Below are 22,088 nucleotides of genomic sequence, written 5' to 3'. Positions count from 1 at the left end.
CTTTCATTGTGCCCTGCTGCTTATGGTTATTTAGATGAATGGCTAGAAATTGTATTTGTAACTATGGGGAAATTTTCCACACATAATAACGATCTAAGCATCAACGGTTTAGAGCTAGAAGTCATCCTACCTAATGAGCTCATTTCACAAATGAGAAAACTGAGTACAATAAAGTGATATGACTCAAACAAGTTTATATAGGCAGTGGAAATGAAGATTCAAGCTTACACCCTCTAATTCTCAATCCTGAGTCCTTTTTACTCTTTTTTTTACACTTGAACCTAATAGACTAATAGCCTGAGAGCTTCTCTTTTATTCACAAATACTAAGAGTTCATGGTATGAATATGGAGACCTGGGCTTAAATCTTGGCTCTGTTGCTTTACTGTGTACTCTTGCGCAAGTCAATTAACCTCTGTGGACCTCAATTTCCCAGTACATAAAATGGGGAGTTTGAGCTACATACTCTGAGAACAAATGAGAGAGACATCCTTTCCAGTGGGAGAATTAGGGAAGACTTCATGAAGGAAGAGGTATTTGAGCTACAACTTGAAGAATGGATAAGACATCAACAGGCAGAGGGAAAAGTAGCATGATGTAGTGGCAAGGGCAGATTTGAAGACAGAAAATTTGCGTGCAAATTCCCATTCTTCCATTTGCCTGTGAGACCTTGAGTAAATATCTTGTTTCTTAAGGGCAGAGAGGGGTCAGAGACAATAGACGATCTCTTTAAATTTTCCATCTCTAAATCCTGTGATGGGGTGGGGGAAAAGAGGGAGGGAACTATGTAAGGAAAGATCTTCAGACAGAGAAATATTGGAAATATTAAGTAGTCTAGCCTCAGCAGAGGAATATGTAAGGAAACACGATGTGAAGCGAAACAAAAAAAAAGTGATTGGAAGAAGATTGTGGAGGGTTTTGAATGGCAATTTTGAATTGGTATTCAAATCTCCAATGAGATTTCTCTTCATTTGACAGGCAACCACTGAAGCTTTTAAACAGTGGTGTGATAAGAACTTCCTTTTACACCAGGAAAATGTATTTGACGTCAGTGTGATAGGGATCTGTTAAGACTGGAGACAGAGCGATCTACTAGGAGATAACTAGAGCTTTCTAAAGAAGATGACTCCCAGGTCAGTGCTCTTCCTATCATAACATACAGTCTGTCCATTATTTCTTAATGCTCAAATTAAACGGCAGGCAATGTCTTAGAGCACTGTGGAAGCATAGTGGGTATAGGAGGAAGCATAAGAGATAGAGAAAGCCTTGGATTATACACTTTTATTGTTTTCATATATTTTCAAGCATTAATAGTCTGTGCCTGCAATGATCTGACTTAATTTTATATTTTGCTTATCTATAAACACTTACCGTTTTTTTGAGAAACAGCAAGCAATTTGGAAACCAAAAGAACTCAATGTACGTTGGAAATTCAAACTCCGAATTCAGACAGAAAACTAACAAAGAGATAGAGGACTATATATACATTCCAGGAAGATGTTAGTGACCACATTTAGCAAGTCCAGTGATATAATCAGTGTTTTCCTGGGTGGTAACAAGAACAGTGACAAGATGGTTTGACAGAAGTGAAACTTGAAGAAGCTTTTTAAGAGGGAAAGTTGTCACAAAGGCAATGAAAAGTGATACTTAGTTTTGGGTATTACTTACACCCGATGTACCCTTCAAACGGTGATATGATGCATTATCAAAGAAATATCATAGAATCAAAATGAGTGGGAAAGGAGGACCAAAGCTTTCAAATCGTTATGCCTTCCATTGTTTGCAAGGGGAAATTTTTCTATTTTGACTTAACAAATGCAATGGCCTGTTCATGGTGTGTACGTTGTATAGGATATTGCAAGTGAAGGCAGAACGACTGAGGGGAGAGGTGGCAGCATTAAGAAGCAAAGGCAAGACTTTCAGTGACTCCACTTGTCCTCTGAGAGAGTTAAGTCTTAGGCTAAACCTGGAATTCCAGGCCAAATAAAAGTCAGAGAAAGTAACCAAATTCATAACCCAGTTACCATAGGGCTATTATCGTTTAAGTCAGTTAACTGGAGCTTTTCGGAACTAGTAGAAGGTAAAGGAAGAAGGAATATTGAAGTAAATTGGGACTGGCTTCTGCTTTTCCCCCACTTTCTTCCTTGTCTTTTTTTTTTTGGCCCCTTTGGTTTCCCCCTCTTTAGAACGGTGGCTGGGATGGTTGATCTGGCAGCCCAGGAGAGCTCGGTTTGCTTTCTCCTAGCAGAGGCTGGTGGGTGGAGCATAGTCGGTAGCCCAAAATACAAGTTTCTGAAGTGAGTTAGGATACCGGGACAGAGGGAGTGAGAACCCAGGAAAAACTCTTCGCGCCAAGGGAGCAACCTCAGCAGAAGGAAACCTGTGGTGGATGACCAGAAACAGAGCCACGCAAATAGACACAATTGGGCCAAAGAACTAGGAGGGGGGACGGCGGTGAGTGCAGTATGGTGAGTGGCATTCCCCTGTTCCACGTCTAAGCCTGAAGAATTACTTTCATTTTTCTATGCTTGGAGGAAAGGGAGGGTTCAAAGCTTATAGGGTGCAATAGGACAAAGAGAAGACTGTGAAGTGCTTGAGTGTGTGTGTGTGTGTGTGTGTGTGTGTGTGTGACACACACGCGCACAGACACACAGTGAGGTAGAAGCAGAGAAGGCAGGCTTCGGGTGATCTGGCAATCTGGTGCCTAAAGGGTTCTCTTCTCTGCCCGCCCAGGAGCAGGTAAGGTGGCGAGTTTAGTGCAAAGCCCCAGGAGGGCCATGAACAGGAGTGCACGGATCACCGGAGGCCAGAGCAGGTATCCTACAGTCCTCATTCTCTCGCCTTCCTCCTCCCGCCCCTTGCGCCCCTCTCCCGTCCAGTGCTTGCAGTCTGGCTGGGTGGATCGCGTCCTAGAGCTGCCAGTGATCCGGAATTCCGGCTCGAGGTCTGGGAAGATATAAAGTAAGTCATCGTTTCTCAGCCCACTCTGGGGTGGCCTCCTGAGCTTAGGGTTCTCGGGTTCTGGGTGGCGTGCCTTCGCCCTGTCCCTTCTTCACTCCTCGCTCGACTCCAGCTCGGATTTCAGCGCCTGCCTCCTCCCCTGGGAAGCCTCCTGCCCGGCCCCGGGCTGCAGCCCAGCTTGGCCCTTGAGCGGCCCTAAGTAGTGTCTGGTTCCCACGCTTGGGAGGAGGGATGAAGAAAAGAAGGCAGTGCCCGAGCACAACGGGTCAAGGCTAGGGGGAGGATGAGAGAGGAAGGGGAGGCTTGGGCCCTGGGGAGATGAGGAAGAGGGGCTTGGGAGGCTCTCGGCGTCCTTGCCATCCCCGCTGACCCACGCTGGTTAACAGCACTCAGACCTCGGCCGTGGGAAAGTGCTGCCCACGCCCGGGCTGCGGCTCCAGAGCCGCTCCGGACTCTTCACTCCCATAGCCTAACATGCGGGCAGACCCACGGTCTCTTCCCTGGGGTTGAACCCTGCTTTCCTGTCTGAGGAAGCGTACGAAAATAAGCCCCTTAAAAGGCGTCGCAAGATCCTTTGCACCTATGAGTGGGATTTATGCTCCGTGTCTGAAGCCTTCCGGGTTTAGTTAGCCTGCCAAGGAATGAGCTGCTAGCAACTTCAGATTTTCGACTATCTGCCGCCTTGTGTAAGCGAACCAGCTTTCCTCCTCAAAAATATAAAGGTTAACCTGCGCTCTCACTTAAACCAACTTCTTCGGATTGCAAGAAGGGCAGGGGTCGGAGAAATTAAATAGCTACTAAGTGATGGCCTGACAAAAGTGAAATTCCAGTGTAGGGTCTAATTTAGTACTTTGGAGATGAGCAGGGTGGGTTAGTGGTAACACTTATTTGAATGTTTGTACAGTTTGGGTCTACAGACCTGGAAACCTGATTGTAATTCTGCCAACTTCATGCACTTTTCTGTTGCCTTTTCTTTTTCCTCCAAATTTTTTTGACATTTTTATTTAAAGTTTTGTGTTCCAAATTCTATCCATCTCCCCCTTCCTGAGAACATAAGCAATGAGATATGGGTTATACATGTGCAATTATGTAAAACATTTCCATATTAATCATTTTGTACAAGAAGAGTCAAATAAAAGAATTGAAAGAAAGTGAAAAATAGCATGATTCGGCATGCATTCAATCAATATCAGTACATTGCTTTTCTTTTTTCATTATTGCCTTTTTAAAAAAATAGCAGCTGCAAGATCTTGATAAAAACCAAAGCAAGGGGACTATTCCACATCGTGTCATTTTCCGACTCCTTGAAATTCTTGAGGTTTTGAATGGTACAAGCTGTTCTAGAATGTGATGTTTCAGGGATGAGACTTCTGCCTAGCTGCGCCAGGGACTACCTGTTTCTATCTTTAAAAAAACTGTCTCTGAAAACTTCACCTGTATTATTGGTTTCAGTGATCAATATTTATTGATAGAGGCAGCTTTTATAGTTTCTTCACGTATAGAGCTAATCTGTTGCTGTTTCAGATTTATTTATTTATTTAAATGACTGCTTAGAGTGAAACTGAATTCCAATGTTCCCTGGAGTTATAAATCAAAATACCCAGAACCCCTCTCCCCCAACCTCTAGTTCAAAATCAGCAGCTACAGAGTTGTATACTTCTGAAGGCCAAAAGAACCTAACGTCTTGCAGGGTATCAGAGTCCACTTTTCATGTAGGACTTTCCTGAACATGGAATTTTCATTGGGAAATAAGTAGTCCAATGCACATACATAAGGTTTTCAAGACTAAGAGCATATTTACAGTTCTTAGAATAATGAATTATCATTGCGCTATTACTAAGAAAAAGCATTTTACATGAAACTTATTCAGTTTGTGAGTTTTTTTCAGGCATTAAAATGGGGTTACTTAGAAAGTTGAAAAGTTTATTTTGCACTTGAGATACAGAAGGGCAGAAAAAAACACATTCTGATTATACAATACCAAGAAAATAAAATTTTTTTTGTCTTTGTGTAAGAGAACTTTTAAAAATTTATTGTCAGTGAAAGAGTCATAGCCCTTATACTTGATTGGAATGTTACATAATTAAGGCAAAATTTCAATGGCCTCTGATTTCTTAGGTGCTGGAATTCCCTCTACCTTGGGAGAGATCAACTATAACTGAGAGTCTTGGTGAATTGCTAGAAGGTCAAGAAAGTTAAACCCTCCCCATGCTCCAACACACACACACACACATACACACACACACACACACACACACACACGCAGCTAATGTATAGGTATAGGATATCTATGGATGTGTATATGTGTGGTTGAGGTGGGGGAGGGAGGAGTATTTGAACCCAAGTCTTCCTGGGTCCCGGACCATAACTCCCATCCACAAGTAATGGATGTACCATGCTTCCTTTTAATTGTGATAGGAAAATGAGGGGAAATGAGATATGATTCAATTTAAACACATCAATTTTTATTAAACATCCATTGTATATAAAACATTTTTCCTGGGTGGATGGGAGGATTAAAAGTTTAGAAGAGAAGTTTCTCTGTCTTTCCCTGAGGAATGCACACACATGCACACACGCACACACGCACACACACACACACACATACACAGACACACTCACATACTCTCACACACAACTGAAACATAAGCTAATACATAATAAGTACATTATAGAGATGTAATTAAAGGGCTCTGTGAACTTTGGAGAGAAAGCTCATTACTTACTGAATCAATTTGTGAAGGCCAGCTCCAGGAGGTGGTATTTTAAATGGGTGTTAAAGGAGAAGCCTGTACAGTTAATGCAGCCAGATGAAAAGATATGCTTTGTGATGTCTGAGTGTGAGTGGTCACTACTTTAAATATGTTTTCATCCCCTGTTTTTTGGCGTAGCACTAATGTGGATTTAACAGAAGTATTTATTTGATTTTGGTTTTAAAAACTCATATTCATATAGTATTTTGAGTTCTAGATCATAACATTTAGATATGGAAGAGATCTTACGTGTCATTGAGTCCAAGCCCTCATTTTACAGATGAGGAAACTGAGATCCAGAGAAAGGAAGTAACTTAACAAAGTGTTTTCCCCATACAACCTTGTGATAAAGGAAGTACAAGAATCATCTTCATTTTGCAGGTGAAGAAACTGAGGATCAGAGAAGCCAGTGCCTCTCATATATACGAATACAGAGTCAGCTGGAATTTGAACCCAAATCTCTTGACTCCTAAGTCAGTACTCTTTCTGTTACCCTGCCAATAATGACAGGAGAAAGATAGAAATTGTTTCGTGGGTTCTTATTTCTGCTCTATTACTTCAGAGCTGATTTTGAAAGTCTGTTTCAAAACTTATGTCACAGTGGACTCTAAACTTGAGTAACAAGCAATAAAACATTAAAGTAAGTAGTTTACTAACAACAATTGTATAACCAAGTACAACATGACTTGCCACAGTCACTTGACTTGGTGTTTTAGTTTTGTCATAGGTATTTCCAAAGCAAACAAATGTAAAGAATCTGAAAACAAACAAAATAGCATGGTGGCAAGAATGTGAGATCTGGAGGTCAGAAGACACTGGTCCAATTTCCAACTACATTGCTTATTTACTTATACTCAATAGAGCAAGTAATTTAGTTTCTTTATCAGCTTCCGTTTTGTCCTCTGCAAAATGAGGTGAATAATCTCTAAAGTCCCTTCCAGCACTAAATCTTCTGTTTAGTTGATTATGTGTGCTCTCCCGTGACACTGAAAATGTACACAAACAGATTATCTAATGAAATGAAATCCTTTACTTTTCTTTCTCAATGGCAATTGAAAATTATTCACATAAATAAGGAAAGAATTCTGATTTTTTTTCAAATACTAGTTAATTTGAAATGATACAATTAAAATACTTTAGATGGCTTCTACTAAAAAAATCATAGGACTCAAAGCTGGAAAGGCCCTTAGAGATTACCTAGTCTAGTTGCCTTAAAAAATTGTCCAGACTAAGTGTGTACTGTAGCCACCTCCAAAAATATCAAGAAACAACAGATTCCGAGCTGGAAGGATCCAGAACACTGGGTTTGGAATCAGAGGAACTGTGTCCAAACCTCAGATCTACTTTTTCCTATATGTGATCTGAATAAGCTGTGTGCCCACTCTCCAAGCCTCAGTTTCCTGGCCTATAAAACAAGAGGGCTGGACTAGATCAGCTCCAAGATCTCTTTCCCAGTCTAAATACTTGAAATCTCCTTGTTTTACATATGAGGAAACTCAGGGCCAGGGAGGTTAAATGATGTGGACACTGATTAGGGTAAAATTGAATTCTTATTACATGACCCTGTTTCTCTAACTAACCCACCTTTACAGGCTTTATAAAATTGGATAAGTAGTTATATATTTCCCTAGAACTGGGGTGAAATAGAATCATACAATCCAAAAGTGCAAATTTTGGGAGATTATTTCTTCTGTTGTGTCTGTATCCCCAGAGTATAGCACAGTGCCTGACATGTAGCAAGTATTTACAAAATGCTTTGGTTAGTTGATATATTGAATAGTCCTTAAAATTCATCCAGTCTAACCTTTATCCAAAGCTTTACCATTGAGTAGCCATAATCATTCATCAGTGATATTCGATTATCAAGTATCTACTGCATGTAAAGTACTGTAGTGGATACTAGAGATCCAAAAATAAAAACTAACATGATCTCTTCACTCAGAGAGCATACAGTCTAATGGAGGAGGAGAGTAACTGCACATATAACCAAACAAGTAATATATGAGGTAGTAGAAGGGGCAAAATTAAGCCAGGCAAAGTACCAGGAGTGGTGGGATTTTAGGAGAGATCATTTTCACCTGGGAGGAAGTAGTACAGTTATGCCTCTGTGGTCTTTGGGGTCTAAATTTGGTCTTGCCAAAACAAAGAGGGACTTCCACAGCATGAGATGACCAGGGATTCTATTCTAAACAGACTGCTGAACTGAATACCAGATGATATTAGCATGCTGCTTATCATACTTAGCTTTAATAATAATATTTAAAATACCTAGCATGTCTATAGTGCTTTAAGCTTTGTAAACATTTTTACAAATATTATCTCACTTGATCTTCACAACAGCCCTGGGAGATAGGCATTATTAAATTAAATTAAATCACTTTGCAGATGGGGAAACTGAGGGAGGGAAAGGTTAAGTGACTTGCCAGCTAGCAAGTGTCTGAGGTCACATTTGAACTCAGTTCTTCCTGAATTATTGACAAGATAACATTGAAACAACATATACATATACATAATGCACACACACACACACACACACACACACACACACACACACACATCCCCAGTGTCCTCTCTGCTACTAGAATTGTCAGAAAGATGTTTTTAGTCAATCTATAGAAGACAAGCTTCCATTTCATTATATTTATATCCCCATTCATCTACAAGAAGTCAGGTAACCAACTAACATTTATTAAGTACTTGATATGTGCCAGCCAACAAACTAAGCTCTGGGCATAAAAAGAAAGACAAATGCATTCCCTGTACCCAGGAGCTCACATTTAAATGAGGAAGACAATAGGTAAATTACTAGGTATGTGCCAGATATGTACAAAGTAGATGGAAGATAGACTCAGGGAGAAGGTATTAACAGCTAAGGGAACCTGAAGAGGGCTCCTGTAAACAGTTGCTTTTGACCTGAGTCCTAAATGAATTCAGGGAAGCCAAGACAGAGGGGTGAAGAGAGAAAGAATTTTAGGCATGGGGGAAACAGAGGCGGGAGGTAGGGTGTGTTATGTGTGAAAAACAGCAAGTAGGCTGATATAGCTGGATTATAGATTGTGTAAAGAGAAGCAAAGTATAAGAAGATTAGAAAGGCAGAAGGGACCAGATTATAGAAATCTTTAATGCCAAACAGAGAAGACATTTTAGTTCTAGAGGTAATGCAGAATCACTGAAGTTTTTTGAGTAAAGGAGTGACCACAGTCAGATCTACACTTCAGAAAAATAACTGACAGTTGATTGGATTGGAAAGAGGATAGGCAGGTAGTCCAAGCAGAGGATTGTAGCAACAGTACAGGGGAGAGGTCATGAAGGCCTAAAATTAAAGTAGTGGCTGTGTGAGTAGAAAGAATGGGATGGAAATGACACATGTTGTGAAGGGAGAAATGACAAGATTTGACAAGGAATTAGATATGTATAGTGAATGACAGTGAAATATTGAGGTTGACACCAACATTGTAAAGACTGGGAAAATGATAATGTCTTCAACAGCCATAAGGAGTTTGGGAAGAGGGGGGAGTTTGTGGGAAAAAATAATGAATTCTGCTTTGGACATGTTGAGTTTGAGATGCTCATGAGACATCCAATCTGAAATGTGCAAAAGGCAGTTGATATTGTGGGACTATGGCTCAGGAGAGAGATAATGGCTGGATATATGGTCTACAAATTATCAACATAGATATGATAATTGAACATATGGAAGCGGAAGAGATCACCAAATGAGATAGTTTTAGGTAAAAAGAGAAGAGAGCCCAGGATAGAGAGACAGAGACAGAGAGAGAATAGTATACAGCACATTACATTTTTTAAAAGATGAGAATAGGATAGTAAATTGTGCTATGACAATTTCTGGTTAACTATACCAAAAAAAAGATATTGGTAACACTTTAAGAACTTTAAGATACACTAAGCATATTATCTCATTTGTGCATCATAATAGCTCTGGGGGGTAGCAACTATGGGAATTACCATCAATTTATAGGTAGGGAAACAGTCTCAGCGGAGTGAAGTCACTGCCCTATGGTCACACTGCTAGTAACTGTTCATGGAGTTCACAAAGTTCATCAACTTCACAGTTCTGCTGAGGACTAGACTCTTCCTCTCCCCTGCCACCAAAATAACAGTTTTCATCCTATGATACCATATTTCATGCTTACCTCATATGAGAAAAATGCTTAAAGCATAATGTTGAAAATTCATACTCCTCCTTACCATTTCAGAATCTATAATAAAATGGTTGCTGTGTATAGAGTCCTACAATATAGCCTAAGTCCCCTATTGATTGCTACTTTTTATCAATTTTATTTGCCTCATTGCTGGTGCCATGGTACCATAGAGTTTTACTTATCTGTTTTCAATTAAGATGCTTCATTGAGTTCTCATAAAATTTCTTTGGCTTATCTCTATCTTTATTTTTCTCATAAAAGTTATTTGGAACATGTGTGAATATTTAAATATTTAACTAGGTTTATTTTTTTCCCACTGGGCTGTTAAAGAATGTGTAAACTATGAATCAATGTCATATAAGTTATTCAGAGACCAAAAGAAAGTTTTTTTAAAGAAAGGTTTAGGGCATGACTGTGTTTAGTGAAAGGCCAGACATCTATTTTATAAGGACAGTCCTGTTTTATTCTCTCATAGAATGCTAATGCTATTTTGGAAATGTCCCCTGTTTCTGGCTTTGATTTTAAATTAGGGGAAATCTTTTGGATTCATCTTAGGACTAAATACCAACTACAGAGAACTAGACCTATTCTTCAATAGCTTCCTCACTTTTCTGGTATAAGTTACTGCCAAGTCTTATACTTATTATTAGCTTAGTTCTAGTTCCTTAGCTGTGGATTTGGCTGACAATGCTGTTGGCAGCCTAACTGTCTTACAGGGGTGGGGAACCTGTGGCCTTGAGGCCACATGTGGCCTTCTAGATCCTTGGATGCTGCCTTTTAACTAAGTCCAAGTTTTACAGAACAAATCTTTTTATCAAAGGGATTTGTTCTGTGAAGTTTGGATTCAAAGTGCTGCACTTGAGGACCCGGAGGGCCACATATGGCCTTGAGGCTACAGATTCCCTATCCCTGATACCTGCCAAGCCATGCTACAGGTGTGTAGAATCCTAAGACCTAGGGATGGTATTCTCCTCCCTTAACCACTTGTCCTTAGTTTAGTCATACTCATGAGATTCCTTACCCTATAACTAGTGACCATGAAGCTGGGAAAGTCTTCCTTTCCCCTTATCTTCCGTGCTTCACAACAAGAAAGACTTTACTACCTGAATACCAGGATAATTTCAGTTTTAGGCTTCAAGCTTTTCATCTCCTTGTCCTCCTTACCCTGTCAAAGATCTGCCCCCTCTGAACTTGCCTTCTGGTGTTGAGTCATCCTTTCTGTTCCTGATTGATGTATCCAAAGCAAATTATTCTAGTCGGATTATCTTGGCAAGCTCTGCCCTTGGTGCTGAAATTGCTTCTTCTACCAATGGCCTACCTAAACTATCAATGTACCTTTTGGCAACAAAACATAATTCAACAAGCATTTTTTTAACCCCTAACACATTCCAGTCACTGTACTGGGAGCTGGGAATAAAAAGATTAAATGAAATGGCCTTTGTTCTTAAAGAATTTCTTACATTTTAGAAGGCCATTAGAATAAGACTCTATTGCTAATCTCTTTGAGCCATAGTTCCTCTTTACTTACATGTGGTGCCAACATGAATTTCTATCTGAGACTGACCACTCTTCTAGACCCTGTGTCTGCTGGTGGCTACCAATCAGCTATCCACTGGAAGATGGGAATTTATAGACATACCTTATGGACCATGAACCCTGGAAACTTTTTCTCCAATGTGAGGCATTGTTTCTAACCTCTTCCCCTGTTCAAGGTGTTGAGTCATGGCACAATGCTGGGCTTTAATATGTTGGAAAGTAGTGGGGGAAAAGGTTAGAGAAGTCAATTTGGGCCAAATTATGAACATATTAGGGAATTTGGATTTGATGCAGTCAGGAGCCTGGCATTTCATGTAAATGATGTTTAATAAATGTTTGTTAAACTGTAATATCTCAAAAAAGAGACTGAGTAGCATGACTAGAGTAATTTATTTTCAAGATTATTCAGATAGTGTATGCAGTCAGGTTTTGGAAAAATTAAAGAAAAGAAAATCATTTAGGAGGTGATTGTGTCAATGAGGGACCAAACTATGGTTATCATAGTGGAAATTACAAGCAAAAATGCAAATTCGAGATTTTTTTTCTATTTGCTTCTTATACTAAAATTTTAAACAATATTTTTGTGCTTTTAGTAATTTCCAAAGTTTCTAGAAATGGCTGTGAAATTATATTTAGTTATTGGAGTGAGATCAGATTCCCTAAAAGTGAGCCAGTTACTTACTAACTGTAGTGGTGGAGTTTTCTTTACATTCTTCAAGAGATATATTAGAAAGACATATCAAGACAGATTTGTGAAGAGTGAAGAAAAGGAAAGATTCAATGGTTTCTGGCCTAGTAGCCTAGCAGAGTCAGTGCTACCAGTGTCTATGATGAGCAAAAAGAATGAGACTTGTTCTGCTTGGGCCCAGAGGGAATAACTAGGATAGACTGGTAGAAGTTGCAAATCCATATTTAGGTTTCATGTAATTAAAAACTTCCTAAAAATTTGAACTATCCAAAGTATGTTTGCCCTTATTTGAGGTCTTTAATCAAAGGCTTGAATGGATTTTGTAGTGAATATTATTATTTCAGCTTATTGGTTGAACTAATAGCCTTTGAGACTCCTTCTAACTGAAAGTCTGTGACTAGTTATTAAAACAGAGCAGCAGACTTTTGCAGGGAAATAGAGGTATATCCAATTGTGCACATGTCAGGTTGGAAATGACAGTGAAGCATTCAAATGGAATTATCTTATAAGCATTTGAAAATGTGAGAAATTAAATGTGAGAATTAAAATAAAGCAAGAATTTATTAGGACTAAAGATACAGATTTGGTACTCATCCACATGGCGTGGAAAAGTTTACAGAGGAATTGACCGTGTGTAGAATGAGGAGCAAAGGCTAAGAACAAAGTACTCTTTGATGGATACACACAGTTGGGGGTCAGAACATGAACCAGAACATAAACCAACTAGAATAATTTGCTTTGGATACACCAATCAGGAACAGAAAGGATGACTCAACACCAGAAAGCAAGTCCAGAGGGGGCAGATCTTTGACAGGGTAAGGAAGACAAGGAGATGAAAACATGAAAGAATTTATTGGGACTAAAGATACAGATTTGGTACTCATCCACATGGTGTGGAAGAGTTTACAGAGGGATTGACCATGTGTAGAATGAGGAGCACAGGCTAAGAACCGTACTCTTTGATGGATACACACAGTTGGGGATCAGAACATGAACCAGGAAACTAGACAAAAAAAGGGATAATGAGAAAATATGGTGGAGGATTAGGAAAATTCTGATACATGGAAGCTAAAGGAAAAGAGAAATTCAAGAGGACTGGCTTGATAGGAATAACAAATGTCAAGGAGAGGTTAAAGAGGATGGGGAATAACTAAAAAAAATCATTGGACCGCCTTAGCTAGAATTTCTAGAATTATATCAGATAATACTGGTGACAATAGGAAAGTTTGCTTAACATTTGATATTATTAGAAATATTGCTTCATTTTCCCAGTATAGACAGTGCTAGATCTTGATTTTAGATAATTGCTGTTTATCGTATGAAGACAAAGTAATTTTATTTCAATGTTTTTTTTAATTTTTAAGGTAGATGGAGGCTATGTTTTGTCAAAAGCTTTGTTTTGCATCTTTTGATATAATAAAATTGTTGCTTTTGTTATTACTAGTCTGCATTTTATAGTATTCCTAATGTTGAACCAATTCTGGTATTCCTGTAACTCCAACAAGTCAAAGTATACAATCATTTCAATTCACTGCTAAATGATTTCAATATTTTTCAATGATATTCATTCTAGATATTAGTCTATTGTTTTCTTTTTCTACTTTATTTCTTGCTGGATTAGATATCAAGACCATACAGACTCATAGAAAGGGTTTCATGGGATGCCATCTTTCTTTACGTTTGCAAACAATTATGTAATATTGTAGTCAATGAGTCTTTCAGTGATAAATTTCAGTTACAAATCAACATTGTCCTGAAGTCTTTTCCCCTTTTCTTTGGGAGATTGTTTATGACTTCATCAAATTCTTTTCCTGAGATATTAAATTTAATCAGAAGTGAGTAATTATTAATCTTAAAGGGTTACATCAGTCTTAAATCAGCGGAGACAGCAAATGTAGGCCAATTAAATTTGGTAGTGAAAGGAATAAGAGGAATTTGATGATAATTAGAAAATATATTAGGGTGAAAAGATTTTTTTAGGACAGTGGAAACCAGAGTATATAAAGTCCTATAGGGTAGTCACCATTTTCAGCATGTCTTTGATTTCTAGAACTTGTTGGTTCTTAATAAATGAAGTTCTTAATAAAGATCTGTTAAAATGAACTGAATTGAATTGGAAAGAGAAAAAAATGAACTCTGGAAAATTAATCATTCTAGAGATGGAGGTTAAAATTATGGAATAAGATGCCAGAAGAGGTAAAAAGAAATGGTGGTCAAATATATAAATAAAAATAGGAATAAACTTCTACTTATAAGAGGAGAGTGGGAAGGAGAGGAATAGGAGTGGAGGAGGAAAAGATGTTGTTCTTGTTTGCCCTTCATTCTCAAAGAGGACTAATGACATCATGAGGGTTATGCCTTGACTTGCACATGAATTGCATGTGAGTGGAGCAGAGCTGTGTGAAGTCATCAGTCTCACTCTCTCCTCTAGAGCCATTGAAGTCCAGTGGCAAGACAAAGGTCAAGGAGACTGACAATGGCCCAGGATGCAGTAGGTAACCTCAGCCTTTCTAAATTAAGATCTTTCCCAGGTCTCAGTTTGTCTGAAGCCATACCCATTCAATGTTGGCACAAGGTAAAGATGGGGTTCATGAAGAAAATGAGATTGTATGGGTAGGATATGTCATATAGACAAAGGATTATATAGTACATGTTAGAGTTTTAAGTATGTTGCAGAAGTCATAATATCAACAGAGTTTTAGGATGGAGGTAGATCTTCTACTTGGGAGATAAGTGAAAAAAATCTTCATGAAGGAGATGAGGCTTTAAAGAATGAGAAAGTTTTCAAAGCTGGCAGAGATGAGAGAGGAGCCAGCATCAGGATATCCTAATGCATTGAGGCAGGATAGACTTCTATGAGATTAGAGAATGTCAAATAGTTCAGTTTGTCTTGTGTAGCATCCCTTCTGCACTCAGTCTCCTAATTCACGCTGACATTGGCAGGTTGGATCCAATAGAAAGGTTATTATTTTGGGTTGTAAGGATAAATTTGTGAGTGGCAATTCTCCTAATATTGTAACTCATGACACCTCACCAGTGTGCTTCCCCTGAACTAATTAACCAGTAGATTCAATTTTTAATAAAAAGCATTTACTTGAATGGCATGGCAAAAAGAATATGTACAAAGCATATCCCAAAAATACCTGTGGTACACTTTTCCACAAATATACACATATTCTATAGGAAGAAGTACAGACACAAACTTGTAGCAAAATGGTAGTGAGCACATATGCAGGGAGCAAATGTGACCAAAACAATTTCCAACACTGGAACTGTAAAACCTTTATGTCTTTCTTTCTCTGAAATACCCTCTTAAAATTTGCTGCAGTTTGAGAAATCAGTGATGGGTGAGACACTTTACTACTAGACTGAGCTTGATCCTGATAGGTAAAATGTTTCAACCTGATGGGCCAATCTACTGCTACGCTGGATCAAGCAGGTCTCTTAGTTAGAAATCTGGATCAATGCAGGGTTTAGCTGCTGCCATGCAGGACTGGGCATATTGCTCAGCCACTGGGATGCAGCTGCTCTGTCTGGGCTAGCAGATTGCTCAGTCATTTGGCTTTCACAAAGTGAAGCTTCATTGATGGATTGACTACTGGATTCCCTGGGGTCCCATTTAAAGGGTGAATTCCATTCTTCACTACACTCAGTGTCTTCTCATGACCCAATCATGTGGGGAGGTCCCTGCCCAAGAGACTTGTCCTTGTGTTCCCTTGCTTTCTCCCAGTGGGTTCATTATACCTGCTCACCCACAGAAAGGTGTGACTATGAACAATCAGTCCCAGTTCTGGGGGCTTTAGTTCATGCCTAAAGGAAGAGAACCATAAAGTGGTCTCCTGTTGGGTCAGGGTGAACATGTTGAGTTCTTTGGATACTTGCTGGGAAAGATCATGCTGGTAGCAATGTGGGTGGGGAGGATGCATCAATCACACTTTAAGAAGGCAGAAAATACAGAGACTGAGGGTTCAGAGGATATAGAGGCAGATGGTTCAGGGATTTCTAGCAGGAGATGGGATGGAAGAGGGAGGCAGACTATGCTGGAAAGAGGTGGAAGAGAGAGAGGGGTACATAGAGTCACTTCCATAACAGTGTGTTATATTTGGAAACACTAAGGTAGTATGGACCTGTGGCAAATGGAGGAGTACTTGAGGGGTATGGTTGGGGAGTACCATTCCTATAGGGGTCTAGTGGAGGGGATGGTTGGGCCATATCAAGCAGGTGGCTATGTTGACATGATGAACTCAACTGCTGCCTAATTCTGGCACTCACTCTGTTTGCTGAACATCATTTTCTTCTGGCCTTTTGAAGTTCATAAAGTTATAACTGTTTTATCTTCCACCTAAGAGTAGGGGAAAACAGTCACAATGGAGACAAGCAACAACAGGGCCATATATTCAAGGTGCTCATGTTGGCTCAAGTAGGGAAGGCCTTAGGCCTCTCTCTACAGAGTTTCACAACATGTCTTTCCTCCATCACCATTAGGAAAGTGAGATCAGATTGGTTAGTGCCTTTTATATGCATGAGCAGTTCTGGGTCAGCAGCCAAACAAAACATCTTTTCTTCACTAGTCAGCAAGCTGATAGAAGTTTTGCAATATAGAGCTAGACCCCTTCATTATTTGTCATCAGAAGGTTAGAGAAGCAGGTTCTCCAAATGTTCATGCTCCAGGACTTGACCTTAATTGCCAACACTTTCATTACTTTTATACATCTAGCATTTACTACTATAACCCCTATCCCAAAGCCCATCAGTAAGGGACTCTTCTTAGTGGTGGAGATGAATGCCCTGCTTTGCATGAGGGTTGATGTGAAGTTGACGAGAGCAAGGGACCTCCAGCCTTGTTCAATCTTCTTTGGGATTTGAATTGCTTTGGGTGCTTCTGGTTTCCATCTTCCATGGCAAGGATGGAAAAAGCCAAAACCATTTTATGTTGCTGAAGGAAAAGACCATAGGAAGACATGAGAGGAGCTGGCAGTCTCCATCATGTCCTTATCCGTAGCTTACCACACTAGAGATTTCAGGGAGTTCCCCCTTGAGTAAGATCTAGAACTCTTTCTCTTAGTTAAACTGAGTTGTCTTGCTCCCGGTGGGAGAGTTCCTTAACTATATAGTGTCTGGCATATATTCTCTTATGTATAGCTTCTCTTATTTCTGTTTTGTTGTAATCTGGGTAAATGGGGTTCTTTGCTATTCACTATATGGGTTCTTTGTGGAGCTGGTATTTGGTGGAAATGGGGTCAAGCCTTGGAGAGAAAGCTTCAGGTCTTGCTTCTTTCCAATAATGACACAAAGATAAGAAATTAGATTGAACCTGAACATGTCCCCTAAATTAATGGTATTTAAAGGAACAGATAGATATAATTCTCGCCTAATACCCTCTTTCTTTGTGGAAAAGAGAGTGGCCTCCAGTCCCAAATTCCAGCTTCTCACAGGAATTAAAGTTTCCCTTAGAGAAGAGTAGGTAGAGAAGAGGCTAAGTATGTTTTTTTCTGTCTCTTCTCACGGTGTGACCTCAAGTCACACAGTGACACCCCCATGCTACATTTGGGGGGACAAGTCTCCCTATGGAGCCTCTCTACATATGGGGTTCTCTCTACACTACAATGCCTGGCACACAATAATCACTTAACAAATGCTTGTTGATTGACTCATAAGAAACCTTTTTACCACTATTACTTAAGTTGAAATGTTTAAAAACAGCACTGTTCATGGAAAGTAACAAATATGTCAATTCATACTTCAGAACATAAAAAATTCCACTTCATAATTTCCCAAAGCCAAAATAACACATTGTCACATTTTCCTTTCATAATGTAGGAATATCTTTCAATGTTTCCTAATTTCCCCTAATTTAGAGTCTTGAACTGTACTCTGTGTGTGTGTGGTACATATATATATATATATATATATATATATATATATGTTTGTGAATAGCAAATAGATGTTTCATTAAATCATAACTCATTTTATTCACAAATAATCCCATTGTCCCCCTACATCAGCCACTTTAAAGAGACTTTTTTTCTAATTGTCCCTGTCACATTTGAAGGTTTGGCATGGGTGATTAGTCAGTAGACCTTATAGAATAATAGGAAAATTAAGTAACATGGCACAATGAATCATCAGTGATAAAATAATTATTTTTAAGTTATCTCTAGGAACCCCCTACCATTCAGACTTCTTTTATTTTCTTTTAAAGTATAAAATGCACAAAACTTTTAAGGTCAAACCAATTAATTTATCTCATGTTTTGGGTCTTGATCTATTAGAATTGCCTTAGATGTCCTTGTATATTCCTATTAATATTCCAGGAATGCTACATTTCCATACTTCTTGCCATCAGTCAGCATTCGTCGAACATGTACAAGTTGCATTGTGGCATAAAATCCATTTTATTCCAGTGCCTGCCAATTCCATAAAAATCTATTTGTCCTTGAAGGCCTTGGCAAAGCTTTCTACTGCTTTTGTTTAAATTGGGCATCACCTTGCCTCACCATTACAGATCTTCTCCCTACTGTTGGAAGAACATGACTGCAGGCTATACAGTGTTTTATAGAACACTAAGGGGGAAAAATATATATACTTTGAACAGTTCTGTTTTCTGATATGGTTTCCAGGAGTCTATTGCAAGGAAAAGTAATTACATATAAGTAGCATCTATATCACCATTAATGATGAGTGAATTTAAGTTGTGAGTTCCCAAATCTTAACTGTAGTGCTTGCTGTATGTCTGTCTACATTTATAGAAATAAACAATGTCATAGATACTTCAAAATAGTAATAAATAATTTCTACCATACTTTAGTTGGAAATGCATATTATTTTTCTACATCAGATTTCCTTCCTCACTATGATTGATTTGGGCTGACAATAGAGATCTTGATTTTTTTTGACTTGTTAAAAAATTGAGGTGTCACAAGTCAATCATTTGTGGTTTTGCATAACATTGGGAAAGTTATTAACCTTCTTGGGCCTCATCTTTTTCCATATGTAAAGTAATAGCATTGTGATAGGTGACCTCTAAGATTCCTTATAAATCTAAAAGTTTATTATGGTTCCTTTATAGATTTATTCAGAAATGGGAGATTTGGACTCTTACTAATTAAAATAATAGTTTACTGAAGATTATTTTGGCCATGTACCTTTGAAAGGTATGTTGTTTTGTCCTGTGTACTGTAACTATAATGGGTAAAGAAGAGGAATGAATATGAATCTCTGCTCATACACTGTCTTTGCTCTAGGCAACAGGGCACACTGTCCCTGAAGCATGAGTCATGATAGGGAAAAGTTTACATGGGCTGAAAAATGAACTACATACATACTATAGTTAGAAGAAGAGGCACGTAGAAAACTGAGAGTTGAATGTCATCGATTACCCAATGTATTTTGTTACTGGTTTGATAAAGTTTAATGATAACCAAATGATTTATAAACATAGGTGTAACTAGCACTGAAAAACTGATATTCTTTGTTTTGCTTGACTACAAATTTGTAACTGGTTTTGTTTTTCTTAATGGGAGGGGGAACAGGAAAGGAGAGAATTTGGAACTGAAAATAAAACAAAATTGAAAAAAATAGACATTCTTTAGGTATAAAGAAGCAGCTTAAGTCTCTATTCAACTTCATGTAATCAAAGGTAATATTTATAGCATTTCATATTTAAAATCTTAATAGGAAAAAACAAACATTTAGTAATGGTAATGAAGGATCTCCTCCATCTCAAATTGGCAGTTAGGATCTGCCCAATACCATAGAATAGTTTGTCAAGACTTAAAAATTGAAGTTAATAAAAGACAAAAAAAAACCGACAGTCCTTAGCACCATATTTATTAAACTTGTTTAAAGTAGTGAATGCCTATAATTCTAGCTACTGGGGAGATTGAAGCTGTTAGATCTTTAGCTTGGGATTTCTGAGCTATAGTGGGCTATTCTGATAGGGTGACTGTATTAAGGCATTAGGGAATCTAGATGGCACAATGGATAGAGCACCAGTCCTGGTCTCTGAAAAACTTATCTTCCTCAGTTCAAATCTGGCCTTCAGTACTTACTAGCTATGTGACCATGGGCAAGTCACTTAACTCTGTTTGCTTTGGTTTTCTCATCTATGAGATGAGCTGGAGAAGGAAATGGCCAACCACTCCAGTATCTTTGCCAAGAATACCCTCAATAAGGTGATGAAGAGTCAGACATGATTGCAAACAACTGAACAACAAAAATTGAGGCATTATTATATTGAACCCTTAGGAGGGCTCTCATAATTAATGTCCTCAGGGCCACCATGTTGCCTAAGGTAGTGCCAACCCAACCAGGTGAGAAATAGAAGGGTCAAAACTTCTCTGCTCATCAATAATAGGATTGGATTTATGAGTAGCCCCTGAACTTCCAACCTGTGCAAGATAAGGAGACCTAGACTTAAAAAACCCCCAAAATGAATAGATTAACATTTTTAAAACAAGGAAGTTGATTTTACAAACATTTTTCACTTCTCATGTGTTTTTTAACTTAAAGTTTCATTAGCTTGATAGTTCTAGATTGTGTTGACTTTTGATGAGATAAAGTCAAACAAATTAATTTTGTCTTTTTTTTGAAATGTCACACCAGGTTAAAGATGGCATTTGGAGAACTGGCTCTGAAGGGCCAGGACAGAAGGAGATCACCAATCCCTCAGGATCCAAAGAAATAATTAGAATTTGAGTCATTATATTGTAAGCTCACTGAGGGCAGAACTGTTGTTTGTCTCTTTTTTTAATCCCCATTGCTTAGCACAGTGCCTGCCATATAGTAGGTACTTAATGTTTATTTACTGATTAATCTATTGGATACCATAGTTTAAGGCAAGCAAGAGATAGAATCCAAAGAAGTCATCCAAAGAAAGATTTTTTTTAGATTAGTCTTTTAAGGTTGGAATAAAATGACAGAGTGTTGAAGGTAGAGATAATCTAGTCCAGCCCATTTATTTTCTGGATGTGAAAACTGAGACCAGAAAGATTCTATGAATTGCTGAATGTCATTCATTCAGCTAATTAATGGCATTACCAGGTCAAGAACCCAGATCTCTTGACTTCTAGTTTATGTAGTCAACCAATAGCTAGGATTCACATTCCAGGAGATAGATAAGAGTCAGGGTTAAAAATAGCAAATGAAGTATGCTTGTTTTCTGCTCTGTTTTACATTGTATGCCGTATTTGCTCATTGTAATCAGGTTACCAGTAACATCTATTACTGTACCTGGTATTGGGATAGAGACAGAAATTTACATTTAAGCCCATAATTAAACTACCAATTTCTCTACATAGGTCTTATTGTATACTTGTAGTCACTTTGAAATGTAGAAAGAACTAGTGGGTGAGGAAAGTAAGATTAAAAGACAGATATTTCACATTCAAATTCACTGCCTTTACCACAAAACCTGACAACCTCTGTAATACTAAGTAGCTACGAATACAAAATTACATAAGTAAGAAAAATGTTTAGAAATCAAATAATTTGGGGTTTTGATGAGTCTGTGATCTTATCAGTAAGGACATTCTCTCTCCTGTGGTGGAGATCATAACCTGTCCATGCCTTCTAAATTGCAGATTTTTCCATAGGTCTCTGGACATTGCATGGATACCAAGGGAGCATGCAGGCTGTCCAGACATTACCTTTGACTCTCACTACATAATCATTGACCTACTTTTCAAGTAATACGTACTGTGATAATGTCCTTTACACTGATTTTCCTGCACAATTCTTGGTTCTTAATATGTTGTGGCCTACTCCTGTTTACTCTGTGTCTCTCCTTTGCCCTTTGAATGACTCTCAATTTGAATTCTTTGTAGACTCTGATATTCACTGACTTATAGCATTCAATTAAATACTCATTACCAGAAGAATATTCTTGAAAATGATAGGCCTTTGTTTCAGAGAGAAGCTAGGGTTCATTAAAAGGGCTAAGCAATTTTCCAAAGACAATGCAGCTGTTCTATTTCTAGTCAGTTCTGGG

The sequence above is a fragment of the Trichosurus vulpecula genome, chromosome 6, assembly GCF_011100635.1.
Source record: "Trichosurus vulpecula isolate mTriVul1 chromosome 6, mTriVul1.pri, whole genome shotgun sequence".
Taxonomy (NCBI): domain Eukaryota; kingdom Metazoa; phylum Chordata; class Mammalia; order Diprotodontia; family Phalangeridae; genus Trichosurus; species Trichosurus vulpecula.
Note: the sequence above shows the minus strand (reverse complement) of the source record.